The sequence below is a fragment of the Oculina patagonica genome, chromosome 6, assembly GCF_052425735.1.
Source record: "Oculina patagonica isolate OP01 chromosome 6, crgOcupat, whole genome shotgun sequence".
NCBI lineage: Eukaryota > Metazoa > Cnidaria > Anthozoa > Scleractinia > Oculinidae > Oculina > Oculina patagonica.
Window position 1 is genome coordinate 34,532,886 of NC_135763.1, and position 21,442 is coordinate 34,554,327.

The 21,442-nt window shown below is 41.7% G+C and overlaps 1 pseudogene across 1 annotated transcript; it reads left to right on the forward strand.

Annotated features, from left to right (window-relative positions):
* The first annotated feature begins 7,468 nt into the window (after positions 1-7,468).
* On the forward strand, positions 7,469-19,375 carry LOC144656472 (uncharacterized; annotated as a pseudogene). Its single transcript, XR_013571309.1, has 5 exons — positions 7,469-7,556; positions 13,646-16,384; positions 16,842-16,854; positions 16,948-17,180; positions 17,248-19,375. The product of XR_013571309.1 is annotated as an uncharacterized LOC144656472 (transcript).
* Positions 19,376-21,442: the final 2,067 nt, after the last annotated feature.

The following is a 21,442-nucleotide window of genomic DNA, read 5'->3' on the forward strand; positions in this document are numbered from 1 at the left end:
TACTTAAGTTGACAATAATCGAGTACCTTATTGTTACTTATTTTCGCGGGACTTAATTGTCGCGATTTTCACGATTTTCAAAACATCGCGAAATTAAAGACCCGCGACAATTTATCCTTAACCTTTCTGACGTATTTTTAATTGTTTTAACGTATTTTTTGGCCTTATTGCGAAAATTAAGTCTCGCGAAATATGCTCGTTCCCTTTTCGCGAAATTAAGTTCCCGCCAAAATAAGTAACAATAAGGTAGTATGTTTATATATTCATCGTTTTGTAGTTTTAACCTCTCTGGTCACTGCAAAGAAAGAGTGTTGTCGAGTGGCACATATCCGTATAGCCCTTATATGAGAGTAACCCCGGGGGGTTTGACTATCAACCTTGCAACTTAGCAAAATATGTTTTTGAATTTTAAGGGAAAATTAATCCGATTTTATAGCAGTGAACTTTCTTTCATTTGTTGCAATAATCATGTGCTTTTAGGTTTCAATAAAGATCTCCATTTGTTTTGAAAAATCTCCTGATTCCAGCTTGTACTGTTTGGCAGTTCTGTTTAACAAATAGATTCCATTTTGCCGTGCGTCTGTACAGTGATAGATCACAGATGACGTCAAAATGTGGTATGAACAGAGAAGTGGCCCACGAGGCGCTAGCCGAGTGGGTCACTGATGTTCATACCACATTTTGACGTCTTCTTTGATCTATTACTGAACAGACGCACGGCAAAATGAAATCTATTTGTTTTATATAATAAAAGTGTGAGCAATGCCGCCGTACCGATGAGCTAAGTTGTTTTGATTTCACTTTTAAGTTTTCGTTAACACGAAGCACTTTTAATCCGATTGAATAAACAGAAAAATGGTCAATTGAAAGTCAATGAAAAAACTAACCTTTATTCCGATTTGGAAAGTTGTTCAAATCTGTGAGCATTAACCGAAGCGTTCAACCGCAATACGTTTGTTTCCCGTGGCGTCGTCTGACTGTACAACATCGGTCAAACTTTCATACAGATTTCGGATAATTTCTCGAATAATTCACTGTCTTCTTCAAGCTTGTCTCGCCCAGTTAAATGCTTCGAAAGGTGAACGATGCTTGGCGTATAGTTTCTGGCGTATAGTAATTAAGCTGAACTTTTTTGCTTTGTTGTGGCCCCGCAAGTTTGAAAAAACTTTGCCGACAACTCTGATTTGGACTATGAACTCTGATCACGCGCGCGAGTCACACCACCGCGTGACGTCAACTATGTGTCTGTACTCTGATAGATCATAAGTAAGAACCAATCAAAATGCGCGTAGAATTCAGGTTATTATATAAAATGATAGTGATAACGATGATGGTGGTGTTGACTCATTAATGGTACACTAATGTGGTCTAATATCATTGGTAATTAATGTCATTAAAGTGTGCATCGTCAGCAAATGCCCAAGTTTCTCTGACAGCAAAAATGGTATCCAGGTTAAATGTTTCTCTTATTATTTTTGTGTAAATTTCCCTCATTTCTTTAATAACTGTATCCTCGTTCCATTAAACGTTTTTCCGTTTAGCTTGTATATCTTCTGGGAGGCGCGTTGGCCTAATGGTTAGTGCGCCCGACTCCGGATCGAGTGGTCCTGGTTCGAGCCCTGGTCGGGGTCACTTGTGTTGTGTTCTTGTGCAAGACACTGTACTCTCATAGTGCCTCTCCACCCAGGTGTATAAATGGGTACCGACAAATAATGTTGGGGGGTACCCTGCGATGGACTAGCATCACATTCAGGGGGGAATATAAATATTCCTAGCCACTTAATTCTTAATGCTACAGAAACCGGGATAAGCTCCGGCAGTATGGACCGCTTGCCTCAAAAGCTTCCCTTGTATTTCTTCAGTTCAATTTGCAAATAGCTCCGCTTGCATTTGAGGGCGAAAAGTTTGTATATTTTGCCATTTGTGCATTCGACAATCGATTCTATTAATTACTTCCTTTTTTGAGGATCCTGCTTTTTTTAAACTTCGTCCATGCTCTCCACTGAAACATTTCCCTGTATGTCTTCATTAAGAAATACATTGTACTTAAAACTGCAAACGTTCCAAAACAGTAACCCACGCCGGAACCCACGACCGTCCAAACATCTACAACTCATCTGTCAGGCGCTTCACTTTACTGGCTGCGCCACCGAGAACATTCACGTAAGACAAGAGCACATTTCTATTTGTCTTGCCTTCTTCTTCAAGCACACCTTCGAGAGGGGGGAGGTACAGAATAGCGAGGAGGGAGAAATTTTGGCTAAAAAAATAGGGAGGACGGAGAAAATTGGCACAAAAAGTAGGGAGGAGGGAGAAATTGGCGCAAAAAAGTAGGGAGGAGGGAGATTTACTCTCCTGTCCCTCCCCCTCCCTTCGAGAAAGCTTTTGTCTTCGTCCTCCATTTTGAATTATTGCAAATGCGAGAGACTAGGACCGATAACACACGCAGCCTGTTACGCAATCACACAAGGCTAGTTGTTCAAAGACCCGGGGGTATTCCTATATGAAACGGACGGGGATGCTCGTCGGAAATTTTGAAAAGAACCCCTAAAAGAGACCAATCTGGGTGTGGCTCAAGCTTTCTTTTGACCCCTATAAAAAGATATCAAAAAACTAAGAATAGAATTTATATTTGTACATTTCTTCGTGTGTAACCCTAAACGAGACCATTATGGCTAAAAATATTGGCTTTTTTTTCGGAACACCCTAAGCGAGAGCAAAAATCCGAAATTTACACCCCTAAGCGAGACGACGAGCATCCCCGGCCGTCACTTTCATATGCGAGTCCCCCCCTTCCCGGGTTCAAAGACACTATCTGCTGGATAAATCATTATCCATTGGATAGCATTGTATGATTTGTTAAACATTTATCCACTGAACTATGATTTATCCGGTGAATAAGCGTTATCCTTTCTTAGAACAAGTGGTGGTGTTATGCGTGACACGTGATTCGAGCAACAATACCGGTAGCAAAAATTTTTTTTGGGATCACTTTCTTGGGGAGCTTGGAAACCAGGCTTGATTTGGTAGCCGAGCCTTCTCCTCACAATGTAACCTTGTTTACAGACAACAGCGAAATTTTCACAGAATATCCACTGAAACTTCTTGAGAGTATCAGATGTTTGTTTAGAAATGTCAAGCGATTCAAAAAATGATTTTGGTTTTCTAGTTGACGAAATATCCGAACTTCGGTATAACATAAAATCGCTATGTTCTCGACAATTTTGCCTCAGCCCGGAAGTGAGCAATATTGAAACAGAAAACCTCACACAAATGAATGAATGGATGAATATCTCTATTTACTTTAATAACCCAATAAGAATATTCAATGTTTGTTTAGAAATGCAAAGCGATTCTTAAAATTATTTTGGTTTCTAAGTGAACGAATTTTTCGAGCTTGTGCATACCATAAAATCGCTAACAATACCACAGGGCACAGAGGAGTCAAGTCCGCAATTCAAAATCTTCACCGTGCAAAACGACCTTCAAAAGCTTTTCAAAGCGATCGTGTGAGCCGTACGTGATACAACGCCGTCATGCGATACTTGTTTTATACAGATCGTCTGGTCTGGTGATATCGTATTCATACCCTCATGCGACATCCGCAGACATCAATGTTTGTGGGCGTTACCAGAGAGACCTGCCTCAAAACAATCGTCGCCAGAAGGGCGACGATTTTTTCGCCCCAGGCGATCATTGTCAGAATACGATATCACCAGACGATCTGCAAACAAGTATCGCATGACGGCGTTGTATCACGTACGGCTCACACGATCGCTTTGAAAAGCTTTTGAAGGTCGTTTTGCACGGTAGAGATTTTGAATTGCGGACAAACTTGACTCTAAGGATGGGCCGATACTCGATACCAAATATTCGATACATCGATATTTTGACAATTTTGAAAAGTATCGATACTTTCGAAAAATATCGCACTTTCGATACGTTTTCGATACTGCACACGTGACCTGAGCCTGCGGTCTTCTGGTCAGCACATGAGGTTTAAAAATGCACTTTTGCACAACAAATATTGATTTTCTTGTCAATATTTGGATTTTTCTATTGCCTTGACTTGATCTAGTCCACAGTGAAACAAAAAGACCAAAATCAACATTCATGGCTAACATTTATAATGCCAGGATTGTCCTTTGTGTGGGTCAGACAAATCACGTGACATGTCAATGACATCAATACGGACATGACGTCATAATATCGATATCGATATCGAGAAAAAAGGCAAATATCGTATCGATATCGTATCGTTTCGAAAAACCGGTATCGGCCCATCCTTACTTGACTCCTCTGTGCCCTGTGACAATACACCCGCTCATCTTTATTTCGATGTGCTACACAAACAAGACGGATCGAAATCCGCCACTCACAGCCCACTAGTATGACCTTCTGAACTTGTGGGCTCATTTGCATGAAATCAACACCGGCCGGAAATGGGCCCACAAGTTCAGAAGGTCATGCTAGTGGGCCGTGATTGGCGGATTTCGATCCGTCTTGTTTGTGTAGCACATCGAAATAAAGATGAGCGGGTGTAAGTGTCATGAACATAGCGATTTTATTGTATGCACAAGCTCGAAAAATTCGTCCACTTCGTCACTTCCGCTGGCGTATCGTACTCGTGTTTTCGCAAACGCTCTAACGCGTTATTCATACCTCTGGCTTTACTGTTAATTTCGACGATCCGCTGGTCGGATGATCCGTTGGTTCCTTGGTTCGATATCACGTTGGTTCGGTTGTTCCTTGGTTCGTTGGTTCCTTGAGTCGGTGGTTCGCTGGTTCGTTGGTTCCTTGGTTCTTTGGATAAGTGGTTCTTCGGTTCCGTGGTTCCTTAGATCGTTGGTTCATTGGTTCTTGGATCGCGTGCGCTAGACTTTTCAGACGCCCCCGTTACAAACCCAGGTCATGCTAACGCCGCTGCCAGGTAGATCCATCCGACGCTCTGGTCACACCCTTAGACTTCGCACACGTTTTTGACTTGGAGATACTGCTGGCACCAACACAGGACCAACGATGTTCCCATCGCGTATACAGGTCTCTTAGCCGCAGCTGTCTCAATCACGGGAATCGCAAACGCTCCTGTCGAGTGCACAGGAATCGTACACGCCCCCTTTCACAAACAAAAGCTCGCAACGAGCACAGGCCCCGCAAACGATCTTGTTCGAACACAGGACTCGCAAAACGGGCTCGGTATTCGGCCACGCACACAGGAGTCGCAATCGATGTTGGTCGCCTTCTCAGGACCCTTAGACGTTACCTTCTCACACAAAGGATTTCCGGACACTCTCGTCACCTACACTGCACTTTCGGGTGTACAGATTTGAGCTCAGGACCCACAGCCGTGGTTCACTTATACTGAATTCTCTGATGCGGTCGTCACGACCACAGGACACCCAGACGTTGCCGTCACAGCCACAGGACCTAAGACACTCCCGACATGTACAGAGGACTCGTAATCGCTCCTGTTGTGTACACAGGACTCGCTCGCGCACCTGACACTTACATGCGATTTTCAGACGCTTCGGTTACGAACGTGACACATATAAACGAGCCAGTTAGTACCCTAGGACTCACGCTCAGTTCTGCGGAACTAGCTCTCCCGCGTTTTCAGTTTCGAATATAGGTCTGCAAACGCTGCCATTACGTACGCCTGTCTCTCAGACTCGACTCAGACGCCGTCTTCACGCAGATAGATCAAGCAACTCTCCTGTCACGTGCTGAGGACTCGTCAACGCTCTTGTCACAAGCACAGGACTTCCACTACGCTCTAGTCACGAACATATGCTTCCGTTACGAGCCTGGTACCCGCAAACGCGCCAATGCCTATTCCTAGGACTCGCACACGTTTCTGTCCCGTATGCTGATCTCTCCCACGTTCCTGTTTCGAATATAGGTCTGCAAACGCTGCCGCTACGGACGCGGGTCTCTCTGCCGCTCTCACACGCAGAACTCTCACATGTTCCTGTCACGTACTCGGGACCGAGACTCGCCATCGCTCTTGCCAGGGTTTACAGGACTTGCTAACGTCCTAGTCACGATCACAGACTTCGCGTGCATTTCTGTCACAAACTCAGTTTTTCGACACGCTCCTGCCGCGCAAACTGGTCTGTCATTCGCCCCCACCAAGAACGCGGGACTCGTGCCCGCTCCTTTTTGCGAGCACAAGACTATCAAACGCCCCGGTCACGTTAGCCAAAGTTCAAGACAGGACTCGTAGGCGTTCCCGTTTCGAACACAGGAATCGCAGATGCTCCGGTTGAGAAGGTTCGCGATCGCCGACGCACCTGTCTCGGACGCAAACTCGCTGGTTAGTTTTTGGGTCGCTGATCCAGTAGCACTTATTTGCTTTACTTCCGCACGTCAAATCGCACGTCCTTCTAGCCTTCCGCCGCGACTCGTTTTTCTTGGTTTAATAAATCGTTTGTTGCGTATCTGTACGTCCACCGCTTCTTCGGTAATAGCTATCGTTTCGTTGTGATCCACTCAGGGATGCAAAGGGCCGCCCCCCCCCCCCCCAGGTCTTAGGTGCTTGGAGCCCTCCTCCCGTTCCGGTTCGTCGGTTTGGTGTCGGTTTCCATAGCAACCGTCCAAGCACCTACCCCTCTGTCGGGCCCATAACTCCACATGGGGTCCAGGTCTCGGGTGCCTCGTCCCTTTGCATCCCACGCCATCCCTCGCTCCACGCTCGCCGCTCGCTCCACGCCTTAACCTCCTCGCTCCGTCGTAGCGTAGCGCAAACATTAATTGGAGTCAAGTTTGTTGGCAGAAGTTAATGTTTAGCGGAGCAGTTTCCAGGCCCCCGGTCCGACCAAGCCTCGTTCTCGCCCGTGGGTCCTCGGGGCCGTTTCGCCTGGTACAATCGTCGCCGCTGGTTCGCTTGCTTTCGCGCCGTGTTCTTAGTCGTTTTGGTCCGCAAATTTCGCTCCCTCCCTCCCTCCTCTCTACTCTTCCTCTTCCCTGGGGTGGGGTCTTTTCCTTTTTCCACTGATATTTCAGTGTGACTCAGTGCAAAGGGCTCTCGCTTCGGTGTCGGTTTCCATAGCAACCGTCCAAGCACCTACCCCTCTGTCGGGCCCATAACTCCACATGGGGTCCAGGTCTCGGGTGCCTCGTCCCTTTGCATCCCACGCCATCCCTCGCTCCATGCTCGCCGCTCGCTCCACGCCTTAACCTCCTCGCTCCGTCGTAGCGTAGCGCAAACATTAATAAACAAACATCTGATACTCTCAAGAAGTTTCAGTGGATATTCTGTGAAAATTTCGCTGTTGTCTGTAAACAAGGTTACATTGTGAGAAGAAGGCTCGGCTACCAAAACAAGCCTGGTTTCCAAGCTCCCCAAGAAAGTGATCCCAAAAAAAATTTTTGCATACCGGTATGCGCGTGACAGATCCGCGTAACATGCAAAAGACACAAAAGACTGGACACTAGTATATCAAAAGACGCCGATTTCAGCGTTTTCATTTCCGCTGCACGCCGCGAGAGTGAAAGTGAAAATGTCGGGACATTCTCGCTGCTCGGAACATTTTGTTACTCTACCAGGAATGTGAGATGTAAGTACATGGCCATAGACGCCTTCTGTCTTGTATTTCTTTATTATATAAGCGAAACCCTATTCATTTATGATGGATGAAATTCATGATTCTATCAGACATCCGCCATTTTAAAAATACGGGAAAATTTATAGACAAATGAATGGAAAATAAAAACGCGATTAAAGGTTTTCCTTCCAGGCTACATCCCCCATATTTTATCATTGAAATCATAACACAGAAATTCAAATTATTTGATGAAAGTTATTTGACATCGAAATTCCGAAAATTCTCATACAAATTCTGTCAAACTTCAAGCCTAAGGTCTATGTTGTTTAAGAATTGGTTCAAGCTTAGTGTGCTTTTATCGAGTTATGGATGTACACAGGAAGGCTGGAGAGCGCGAAAGATGCGTAAGAGTTGATCAAGGCATAGCTAGTGGAGTAGCTAGAACAACCTAACTTCTTGAGTCCTCTCCAAACCTCCCAAGTTAAGTGCATCCATATATCACACTTTCCAACCATCCTGATCTCATCCATCCATCTCAAATAACAATTTATCTCACTTTTTTAGTCAAAACATTGGACAGTCTCTGTTAAAGGTCGGGAGACACTAGGCGACAAGTCGCAGCAACAGGTATCTGTGACAAGGCGCTTCATGTGTACTGCTTCAGTGTTTTCGTTTCTGCTGCATGCGACGAGAGTGAAAGTGAAAATGTTGGGAAGTTCTTGCTGCTCAGAACACTTTGCTACTCTACCAGGAATGTGAGATGTAAGTACTTGGTCGTAGTGGGAATGTGAACTAGTTTTCCAATTCAATATGGCAAAAATACATGACGCCCTGTCATTGGTTAATTCATATTTTGTCGCAGTGACTTGTCACAGAAGTGTGCACATGCTGCAGCAATGCTGCTTTCGCTTATTTTGTTGCTGCGATCGGTCGCACAAATTCAAACTGGTTTGATTTTATGCGACTGATCGCAGCCACAAAATTCTGACGCAGCGACAAAGATCGTCACAAAAATGCACCATGTCAAACAAGGCAGCAACTTGTCCCCCTGACAGGTTGCAGTGACTTGTCGCAAAGTCTGTTCCAACCTTAACTGAATAAATGCACAACTAAAAGCATGAACCAGTTGTGTGCAAAAACAGGTTTCAAAATAGGCTAATAAAACAACACCAAGGAATTTTCAGCTATAAAATAACGGGAAATTTGCACCAAAAATGCAACTGCACGCATCATCTTATAAACATACGGCTGTGCACATACAAAGTTATATATTATGGCTCAGGTGGAATAAGATAGGGTTAACTATGCACAAGCTATGTTATAATCATTTTTACACTCATCTGTTAATTTTGATCAAGAGACAAATTAGTTTTGTTTTTTCTTGGTACAAAGTAAGTCCTTTCACAATCATTATGCCAATTTGCTGTTATGCTAGGATTCATTATTGATCATTATTCAAAATCTATGTTCTTAGGTAATTCTATTGAAAAAGAACTTCCCATAGATTTTCAATTAAAATTTTAATATAAATTTAGCTTAGTAATATTCCATTTATAATTTGACAATTTATCTCATGCAAGCCAAGCCGCATAAAAAAGCCACCATTTTGTTAAAGTGTGCGCTCTAATTATCCGTACAGTTAGGATGCACAATGCAATTCCAAGGAATCATCTTAAAACAAGAAGCTCTTAGAGCTTAAAAGTGCACTGGTCACGTGACCACCCAAGGGAAGCCATGTAGGGGAATAAAAATTCACCACCACCCCTGCCCCTATGCCCATTACCCGCATCAAACAATGTTGTGACTGGCAAACAAAATGGTAAGAAACACCTTGTGTGACATTTCATGGTTCCATTGACTAGTTCCATCTACAATAAATTATTTCTCATTTATGCTAATGCTGCCCCAATTCCCACGATCTTGATCCGTGAAGCCAGACAATCTATTAAATCAACATCCAGTATTGTATCGAGTTCCTGAGTGTTTAAACATTGAATAACTTGCTCCAAAAATGAAATATTGAAGCAAATAATTAAATCAAATTTGAGAAGAACGCTTGAGCTGGTGGGAATTCCCCAGGGAATAAATTTACCAATGTTGTAAACCTTACAAGTCAGGACATGTTTGTCTTGGTGGTTTTCCTTCAGATTTCTGAAATCCTCTAGATGACATACATGTACATAACGCTAAAAAAATCGAACATTTCACACTTAGCATGCTAGGGAGATATCGAAGGATTGGTTTAGTTTCCATTTGTAGCAGATTTAAAGCTTTCAAAACATTGCGTGATCCTGGCCGATTGTCATCGATGCCTTGTGAAAGCGAAACTTGCAATGCCAGCACATTCCACGACACAAATGTAATGGTGTTTAAATATATGCAAATTCTGGCCCGCTAAAGCGTATAATTTTTTTCTTTCATAGCATGAAATTTTAGTATTTTCTTTGATTCAAACGCTTCAAAATCGAATATTTCAAACCAAACATTCTTTGTAAGGACCTAACTATAAGAAAAATTCCCATTTGTAACTGATTTGTAGCTTTTAAACATTGCATGACTTGCAGCCTGACCGAGTGGAGGTTTGGGACAGGTCACAGACAAAACAAAAAACAAAACAAAAATAAACAATGTGCAGAGCAAGAACTGCGTAGCGCAGTTAATTATTGATAAAAAGTCTTTATAGGGCTGTCAGGTTATTATTGTTTGTTAATCTCATCTACGTATGACTTGGCCTTGTGTTTTTTTTTTCTACAAAAAAATTATAACAGCATTTAGCACAGCATGTAGTACATTGTCTATGACACACAGGCTGAGGCACCGGCATAGTATTATTAAGAATATGTGTTGTAGCAGAGCTCCAGCATGTGAAGTGCAGCAGCAGAGCACCATATAAGCGTAGGACCAACTGACCGACTGCCCCTACAGACTTTGGGGGAGGGTGAGAGGAGCCACTGCCACCACCTGCCACCTTGGTCAATGTTAGCTTACATCCTGTCCATGTTATGGTCAATTGACAGCTGTAAAAACACAGTAACTGTTGATCAGTATCACATGACCATATTGCAGGGTCAGGTGTAGAGCATCAAGGTCGCATGTTTTTTTTAGTTGACTGCTGACCAGGTAATGGTTTTTCATTGGATTGCGGGCTCACATCCTAATTTTGCACTTTGTACTATCTGAAAATTGTATCATCATGGAAATTCAGATTTACATAAAGGGCAAAGGAAACCGCGGAATCTCCACTTTAAGCCTGGGCCAAATCTATTTAATATACCAAATACCAACTGTTTATATTTATTGTGTTGTTTAGAACCAGGCGTGTCGGTACTGTGTGACTTTCTTGCATTCATGACTATGATGTGCAACTGCCACTAGGGTGTTGTAACAGTATCCCGAAAATAAGTATCAGACATCCGTTGAGTGGAAAAGACCTGTGTGGTCATGAGTTGAAGACATTTGTGGGTAAATTTTGTAAGAATTTTGAAATTTGCTTTACATTTCAAAAAAGTGTATTTTTCAAAAATTATCACATTAGACAAACAATTATGTATTCCATTGCACATGGCCTACGTTAGACACAAACAAATGTCAAACAGTTCTATAAAGGAAGCTTTGTTCATATATTCATGGCCAGCGCCAGCGAATGCAGACAGATGACAAGATTTCACGCATCAATACAACCGGGAACACGAAACATTCCATACATGCCAGACCATTAACAAATAATTAAGATTAATAATAAATAAATAATAAATAAAATGAAAAATGAAACAAAAGTGTGCTTTTGGTTTTAAAGATCACCAGTGTTAGGTGATCTTTAAATCTGAAAGATTAAGTCTTTATACAACCTGTAGTTGCATGATTAAAGCAACATTAACAAAAGAAAAAGTACATTACCTGGCAGTCGTTCTGTTCGGAATCCTTCTTGCCAGTTTGCTATAATGAAGTGATGCATTTGGTGTGAGAGAAGTTAAGCCTTAGGGTGCGTTTCTTTGGGAAAATCCAAAATTGGATCATTGATCTCAGATCACACGGATACATGTACTTTGCCCCCAAAGAAACGAAGAATCCGAAAATGGATTTTTTGCCATGAGAACCCCGTAAACACACTTCGCACAGAACATAAAATATCAGCACTAATACTAGTAATAATCATGGATTAGTGGAGTGCGTTCGAGAAATTTTGTGTGCCTTTTATTCGCCCACTCTACACGATTGACCTCCAAAGACGCGAACACAAGCACATTGAAGAACATGGACAATTACGTTGTTTATGCGCATTCTTACTGCGCACGTAATTCATGTCGCAATAATTAAGCGCGCGCTGATGGTTGCCGTTGCGTTAAATTCGCTGGCAGCTGTTAAATTTTTTAAATTTTTTTGATTGACGACTTCCTTTTCCAATTCTTAGCAAATTGTAAGAAATAGAACAAAAATCAATGAGGGAAGTTTAAAAATTTTCAATTTTTCTGTCCGCGCGGCATCGAATACTCACTGAATCCCGCTTTGTCGCAGCTGTTAGGCGGGTGCAAATGTGTCATCGCTAAATGATGAGATTTACTTTAAGGAACGTCACTAGCTCAATCAATTTAAATAATAGATCAATATAAACAATATTAGGAATAAAAAATTCTATTTCAGGGATTTATTTTCAATATTTTTGGACTGAACGAGACTGCAACCAAATTCTGTAAAGAGACGCGATTTTTCAGATTAAGGGTGGTCTTTTTGAAATCTTATCTCCGCAACGAATTCAGTGACCCCCAATTTTATTACATTTCTGACATGGGTAACTCATAATCTCACAGCGGTGAAAGTTTGACAAAAAAAGTCAATGTGTGAAGATGTTCGCGCGGACGTATTAAACTTCAAAGTGACACACTAAATTACTCACTTGATTTTCACTTTTTTTCGAGTTTAATGGCACAAATTTATTTTTCGTCGAATGTATCCTAGCTAAAATAACTTCAGCATACAAAATCTTTTACAAAAATCACACGTCGAAATAGTTCTTCTTTAGCCTCAGGCACAATGTGGCGAGAAAGCATCTGAGAGCGAAGAATGTTTGCGAATGCAAACTTCACTCGTGACAATTTCAAAAGGATACAACTTCCGTAGGCACACGGTGGCTGTTCTAGAAAACCTGTATCCAGTTTAAAATGACACTTCATACCTATCAAGCTACCGTTTCCTTTTATCGTGAAATATTTTTGTATTTTGATCGAAATAACGCCTGAAAACTTACCGTATGACAGTGTTTACAAAGAGCGAACCTGTATTTTCACAGCAAAGACCGCTGGGCCATGGTACTTTTTTCGAATCCTTTCCCAAAGAAACGCACGGATCATGAATCCTAAAAATCCGGATTCAGATATGATCTGATGTATCCACTCGGAGTGTGGACTCTTCAGATCACTGGTCCGAGATTAACCCATTTCGGATATAGGTAAAGAAACGCAAAATCCGTTTTTGGATCAAGAATCCGGATTTGGATTTTTCCCAAAGAAACGCACCCTTAATTAATTTCTGACTGTTCTCACAGGCCTCTCTTTGATTCTCTGCTGCCCACAAAGAGCCCACAAGGTGGTGCTCAAAAATTTTAATCTCCCTACTGATTATCACCAACTAATTTTGGAAATGTCCTGAGAATATGGCTTTAGGTCAAAATAGTAAACCCCAGTTGACTGAAATCTATCTTGGGCAGTAATGTACTTCTATGAATTCGAACAAAACTTGAGGCCTTCAAAGCGGTTTTAATTAGTGTGTCGAGAAACCAACACCAAAGGAATAACACTGGGCAATCACAAACACCAGCAAACAAAAAACGAACCAATGAGAACACGGAGCAAATACACGTGACCAACACCAAGCGCGGGAAAACGCACGTGACCAAGTAGTAGTGGTTGCTTTTAGTTTTGCATCTGATTGGTTTAGTTGGTACTATAACTTTGGACACCATACTTGAAAATCGCTCTATCAACATCCACATTCAGTGAAAGTGAATGTTGATAAAGGAGCTTTTCTTATTTTACTTGTGTTGAGTTTCGTACAAGAGGAAAATAGAAAAGTAAAGTTTATTATTTTTTTATTTCATATTTCAGCTTTTCAGCCTTAGCAAAGAAAGAGAATGGCGACTGCAAGTTGGGTGACAGAACTTGACAAAAAGGAACACAAAAACTGGGTGATGGTTGGATGTGCATTGAACATAGCCAAAAATGGAATTAAACAACTAATCCAGGGCAAAATGGAGACTTGGTACCAGTCCCTTATATCCAGCCCACCTCTTCAGTCACTCCCCGCATGTTCTTGTACGCTTGGCTCTCCAGTGTGGTGTGGGACTTGTGCCACTTGGAAGACGGAACTGAAGCGTTACCACAAGTTCAACCAGCCAAAGATTCCCAACAGTGATAGGAAACAGTGGGGTTCTCCAACTGGGGCATGGGAAATAGTTAAAGTCTTTATGTCAGCTCTTGGTAGTAGAAAAACTCAAGTCGTTGACGCCGAGACCACGGACATTGGCGGTCTCTTGAACTTATTGGAACAGTGTCCTTTTATCAACCCCCCAGTGAATCCAACAGTTTTGAGTGTAGCTCGAGACCAGTGCAGAAATCTCTGGGCGCATGCTCCAAAGCAAGAACTTCAAGATGTAGATGTCAATACCATTTTAGGGCATTTGAATAATCTGCTGAACGTCCCAGTCTTCAACGCTGACAAAGCGGCTCAGAAATCGTCCAAAGACTTACAAGACTTGTACCATCAAGGTCTGGTAACTGTCAGGGAATCCGAAGTTGAGGCTCTTCATATGCTCCGTCAGTCACTAGTAGCAGACTTGACAAAGTGCCGAGATGATTTGGCTGATGTTACAAAGACGGTTGGCGATGCTTTCCAGAAAGATGTATCTAAAGTGAAAGCACAAGGTGATTTAAACAGAGAAGGGATTGCCAAGTTGGGTACCCAAATAAAGGAAGTAGAAACAGACTTTAACGAAAAAATATCCAAGGTCTTAAATACTATTGAAGATTTCAATAGGATAATTGCCGAGCGGCATGACTTGCAGGGAGCCTTACAGCTTATCAGCCAGGATGTGGAACATGTGAGAAGTGGAGTTGCCAACATAGAAAACAACCTCGCAACCATGAAATATGAAGTACAGGAAGTGGCCGATGAAGTGGTTACAAACAAAAACACAATTTCAGATTTGCAGAAGGATGTCATGGAAGTCAGGGAAGAAGTAGAAGCATTGAAAGCGAAACCCCCAAAGGGACAGGGCAGCGATGACTGCGACGCACTGTGCACTGCACCGAGTAGATTAACAGAATTCGCTGGCCGTGAGGCAGCTCTGACATGGCTAGAACAAAATTTAGCCCTGAATCAGGGTTCTGAAAATTGTCCCGGGACGTCCTGTTGTACTAAAGCTATATGCGGCCTTGGAGGATGTGGCAAGACTTCTCTGGCTATAGAATTCTCCTGGAGATGTACGGATCGCTTCCCGGGTGGCGTGTTCTGGATCAACGGGGAGAGCGATGAAAATATAAGTAAATCAGTTGTGGAGAACCTTTCCCTTCTGAATATTCCCGCTTCCACAAGTGAAAAAGTCGATGACACCCTGAATAGATTTTTGGCCATGTTATCCAAGAAGAAACATCCGTGGCTTCTTTTAGTCGACAATGCAGATGAATTGGAAGATTTAACGTGTCCCACAGGCGTGAAGAAGATTTGTAAAGGGCCTTGGCAAAGAAATGGCAACGCATTCAAGCATGGACACATACTGCTCACAACAAGGAGAAGTGCTAAAGACACGAAAACGTTCTTGGAGCTTTCACGTGATGATTGTTTTGAGCTGCAATGTTTCAGTGAAGAGGAAGGCGCGTTATTCCTAATGCAAAGAACCGGGTTTAAAGTAGAATCCCTTGACCCAGATGCAATTCTGCTAACAAAAGAACTGGGATCTTTGCCATTAGCCCTCGAGCAAGCAGCAGCTTACATATCGGCTCTTCCTATACCTTGCAGCTTCAAAGATTACCTAGAAAAATACCAAACTGTTAGGCTCCGTCTATTAAAGCAACAACCAGCTACAGCGCTTAGTGTTGAGGCTCAGCACCGTCTGTCAGTGCACACAACCTGGGAGATGAATTTTGAATTTGTGACAAAAAAATCGCCTGCTGCTGCCATCATGCTGCGTATTGCAGCGTTTTTAGAATCTGATAATATTCCTATTGCTGTCATCAATCCTGGCTTTCCTGAATTAGATCAGGAGGAACTAAGAGAGAGTGCGCGTTCTGAGTTTGATGTAGATGCCATTCTCAAAGTTTTGTCAAGTTTTTCGCTTTTCTCAGTCGACCAAAATCGTAGTGTATTCACTATCCATAAACTCGTCCAAGAAGTCATCAGGGAAAGCCTTAATACAGAGGCGAAGGTAAACATATTGGCAGCAGCCACTCGAGTTCTTCATTTTGCATTTAAAGCAGCTACCGAACAAGACATTGTAATGGCTCTTATGCTGAGCTTTCGCATGTTAAAAAATCATATGGAGGAAGAGTCGAGATTATTAAAAGAAGGTGGTCTCCATGCTCTTTACAACACTGAAATCCTAGAATTGTGCTCCTTTGTTTTTAAATTCTCCAATGACTCCAGCAATGGTTCCCTTCTTAAGGTCTATGATGAGCTGATAAAGTTCAGTTTAAGTGTCCATTCCTTGATGTATAGCGATGCTGATGAGGAAAGTGCGCACTTTGCACAATGGTTCGGGCAAGTCTTAGAAAACATTCCTGATTCGGGGGTTGAAGAAGAATAATTAAAATCCTCAAGAACTATGCTTCATTTTACTCCAAAGAAAAGCAGTGAGGAAAATTTGAAGGATTTTGTATCTTGAAGAATTGCCAATAAGTGGGAAAAAGTTTTTAGAAATAATGGATAGTCTGCAACGTAACTGTCCCTATGTATACAGAATTGCGGCTTCCTTGCGTCAGCGTTAGGCACATGGGGAAAAATCACTGTTGGTGACGGTACCGAAGACATTGTACTTAGAGTTCAAAACTGTATGCTATAATCCTTTTTTGTAGCTAATGTAAGGAAAACAGAAAATGAAAACTTTTCAACATGCAAACTAAACTTGCATACTAAACGTCTACGTACAGGGCGATTGTGGGGATAAAACTGTGAATTGAAAAGAGTCCTTATGGTGAAATCCACCCAGTCATTGTACGGGTGTACGCGTGCCTAAAACTTGTACACGTTATTCTAGGAAACAAGAAGGAAGTCTCACGTCTCCAAAAACTTGATGTCAAATGTCAACAGCAACATCAAGGCCGTAACAAATCCGTTCACCAAACCTTTCCATTTGATGAAAATTTAATTTTTATCAGGAAATACAAAAACTGTTCAAGAAAAAGAGACCATTTAGGCGCGCGCACTGGAGCTCTATAATCAAGCTTTAAGCCTGTCACCAAACGATGCCAAGTTGCAAAGTAACAAAGCAGCAACCTGTGTGAAACTTCCAGAACAAAGCTCAGTGGAAGACAAATTTCTTGAACAGGCTTTACAAGCCTCTCAGAACGCAATAACTACAGATCGCTCCTGGGTGAAAGGTTATTATTGGAAGGCTGTCTGTCTTGCTCATCTTGGCAAACGAGGTGCGTTTGTTTAAGTAATTTAGTAATATTGCAGTTCAAATAAACGTTGTTGTTGTTGTTGTTGTCACTAGCTGCAGCTGCTGTGCTAAACATCTGTTTCCGTCACAGTGCGCCGGAATCGCTGCAGTTGTGGATCGTTTTGGAAGCTTTGATGCCCACTTTGTAACAACGGTGCAAGGACTTCTTCAAACAGCGGAAAGACGAGACACTCAGATTCTGGTGATTGTGGTGAAAGAAGGGAGATTCGAGCTACCGAGTCTATTAAAACTTCCGAACAATACAGTGATGGTTGGCCTTGGGGAAGTCCAAATTACCTGCTCTAAAGGTGTCCCACTGAAGCTAGATAAAACCGTATACACTGAGAACATTACACTATCACCCACAATGGAGTCCATCACAAGGATGAAAGAAAAAGCTAAAGAATGTCTCAATCGTGGCTACGTGGACGAGGCGCTGTCGGTGTACAGTGAAGCACTAAATTCAATCCACAAATTCGAACAAGCAGAGCCTCAACCTACTTAAAATCTGCCGAGCTAAAGAAGGACATTCCGTCAGAGCGCAAGTCAATGCTGGAGCTTGCAGTGAACGATGCTGAAGCCTCCATCAAAGCTGACTCTACCTTGCTGCTTGGTTACTACACCAAGGCAGTAAGCTTGGCTGAGCTGGACAGAAAACAGCAAGCTCTGGCTGCTGCAGCAGTGTTTAAACACTTGAGCTCAGGTCGGGACGTTCCAGCAGTTACTGAACGCTATGGAGGTCTGCAAGTCCACATTGTTGAGAATTCAGATGAACTTAGCAGTGTTCTTCAAAGGATCAAGGGTCAAGAAACTCGAGGGAGTAAATCAAGTTGTTCTTATAAAGGAAGGCGAGTACCGATGTGAAAGAAGTGTTAAAATCCCACAACAGATCGTCGTCGTTGGTCAAGGCAAAGTGACAGTATCATGCAAGAATGGAGCACCTTTTACTACACAGAAGTCTGTCATGTTGAAAATGGCGAAATAATTGCAGACTGTGACAATGAGGACAATGAACAGCAGTAACAAGACTGATTCAAATGACACTCAATAAGAGGAAGTACAACATGTATCTCTAGCCACACCCTCAGGGTATGAACACACCAATGACGTGCTTAGGGATAGGCTATTAAATTTTAAGAAGGCGTGTTGGGTAATTCATCTGCGAAATATTTGTCTAGTTCAAGCTGTGCAAAAGCTCTTTGGCTCGTTCCATATATTCTTTCTAGTGTCTCGCTTTGCTTAAATGTTTGTTGTTTTTTATTTATCTGTGCAGGAACATTTTTTGGTAATTGCCCATCACCCACCTCATCAAAAATATAATGGTCTATCCCTAAGTAATGTTTGTAATGTTTGTAATGTTAATTCTTACCGATTTCCATACATTTCTTTTAATGTTAGTTCAAAGAATCTGTTGTTACATCAAGACAATGCACGTCAAAAAGATTTTACCAGAAATACGGAGTGGGAACAACGTTTGAAATCGGCACGAGTTTAAATTATGTTTGTCAGTAAAACGTTTGCAACAGCCGTGAAAGCCAACAACTAAATTTCCCGTGGACTAAAATAATTTGACTCATTCCTTTTTGTATTAGTGATATTCCAGAACTAGTCATATGTTATTGTTAAAGGATAGACGTCTGTTACGTCAAAAGAATTTTTAATTTCAAGAAAATTGTTTTACTGCATGTGTCTGCGGCAAGTGAAACAGTTAATTAGGCAACTTGAATCTGATAAAGCCACAAGTAGACTGAATGCCACAGAGAATTTGGAAAACTGATGGTTTGAGTTTGTCGTTCATTACTTTGCTCCCACGAAAGGCTAACGCTCGAAACGTCAATTTTACGAATTCACTTTGGCGGTTAATTTACCTCAAAAAACTTTACTCAGTTATTTGCATCGCTTTGTAGTTGTATAGCCTTTCTAGTCTAGTTATAACCTTTCTAGCTTTTCTAGCTTTTCTAGTAGAGAAAGATCATATATAAATCTTTGAAAAGTTCCTTTAAGACTGATTGATTTTCACTTCTTTGTAAGACTGAATAAACCGTATTCCTGTTGTATTATTTTCTGATGCAGTTCTTTTTAGCCAGTGGGGTGCCACGCCTGTTGTACGTGTATTGTTTCGCGTGTGTCGGGTGCTCGCTACGAAATGTATTGAACTTTTTATGGAACGTCCTCGATAGAGATAACCTCGGTCGTTTCAGTTTATGATATGTTTATTTTGTCATAATAAACATATTTTCTTGTCTAATCTTTCTTTCTTTGTCATATTGTTTCTTCTAGGCAACCTCGTTCCCAGGGCTTTTCCCTTGGTAATTTGGAACGGGCGTTCCAAATTACAGTAAACACCCGCGTATAAGAGAACCTAGTGATTTTTAAAAAAGAACCTACAGGCTGAAATTGGGCATTTTAATACCCAAATATATAAGAACCTATTTAGGCTGGCAAAGAACAATAGGTCCTTATACAAAAAAACACTCTTATTTTGTAGCCAAAATACTGGATTTTAATTGATAGAAATTGTGAAATTTCTGAGAAACACCATGGAAATTATTTGTTTAATTGAAAATCTTTTAAATACAGAGTATAGAATACTGTATAAAATATACTGGTGTACAACTGTAAATTTATTATTGTTTAAAAAATAAGGCTTCGCATTTTTGCGGTTTAAAATACAAATGTTCGACCATTATGACATACTAGTACTACAGTAGCTCTCTGAATGGTATCACTATGACAACTCCTACAAATAAGAACCTACCATTCAGCCTGAACCCAAAAACTTTAGGTTCTTATACGCGGATGTTTACTGTACCAAGGGAAAAGCCCTGGGAACGAGGTTGTCTTTTAGGTCAGCGGAATTCCCCCAGTATTTTGTCATGGTGCCATAATTATTCGCCGACACCCATCCACCAAAACACAATAACAATCAGGAGTAACTCAAATACGCAACGCCCGTTCGAGGAGTCTAGACTGCAAAGTTCCGTCTTGACGCTCGCTCCAGGCCTCTCGTTAAAGACCGCGCGCGTTCGCAAAAATACAGCTGTTCTACAGTCTAAACAATAGAGAGATTAAGCATGACGTAATACGGCAAACGCGAGTTTGTCTTTCATTTTGTTGCCTTTTTTTATCGAATTCTAAAATCTCACATTCACGATAAATACAAAACAACTCATTTCCGTGTACAAACGCCAAACAGGGAAAAATAAACGTCATGCTTAATCTCTCTAATAACTAACCAATGACGTCCCTCAACTACAGCAGAATGTCGGTCAGATCAATTTACAGATAAATGTATGAAGGTCGAAATCGAAGTGTGTGATTCCTAAAACATGTAAGCTTTCAGAAGCATCTCTAATAGACCCTTGGATGGGTTTTTTAACTTTTGACATGGACCAGTTTGCTAACATTTCTCGGCACCAATCGAAAGAGCGCGTTGGAGTCAGTAACCTTGCCAAGTTTTAGAGCCATGCTGAAAACTTATGAAGATATGGACCCGCAAAGTTTCGAAATTTTACAGACGTTTGCAGGGGGGGAGGGCAAGTTTGAGCCCCCCTCCCCCACCTTATAAACGTCTTTAAAATTTCGCGACTTTGCGAAGCTATATCTTCACTCGTATCTGACATATAACTCTCAAACGTGGCCCACTTGCGGCAAGTTTGCTAATTATAAAGCGCCTTTTTTAGCAGTGTCAATGGATTTTCGCTAACTGGTCCGTGCCAAAAGTTGAAAAAAATCCGTGGAAGGGTCTATTTGCATTTGCCAGGCAACAGTTTGAGTGGACAAAAATTAACTCCCTCCACCCGTGTCTTATTTACCGAAAATAACGACCCTTACTTTGACAAATGACCTTTTTTTGCTTGTGAAGATGATTGCTTAACATGTGAGCATTCACAATGATAGTACTATAAATGATAGTTGTTGTTTTTCCATATCCGCGTGTAGCCTGATGGAAAACACCAGCAAGCTATATCCACAAAGAGTGTGCGTTGTATGTAAACCAAATAATTGGGAAATAAGGAAGATCATACTCTCTTGTTGGGAAATGAATTTTTTACATAGTTACTAACAAGAGAAAATAAGGGGACCTTATTGTTACTTATTTTCGCGGGAACTTAATTTCGCGAAAATGGAACAGGCATATTTCGCTGGACTTAAATTTCGCGATTTGGCCAAAAAAGTACGTTTAAAGGAAGAACATTTCGCGAAAATTGTCAAAATACTGGTCTGCATTAACAAACGGAAAGTCTCA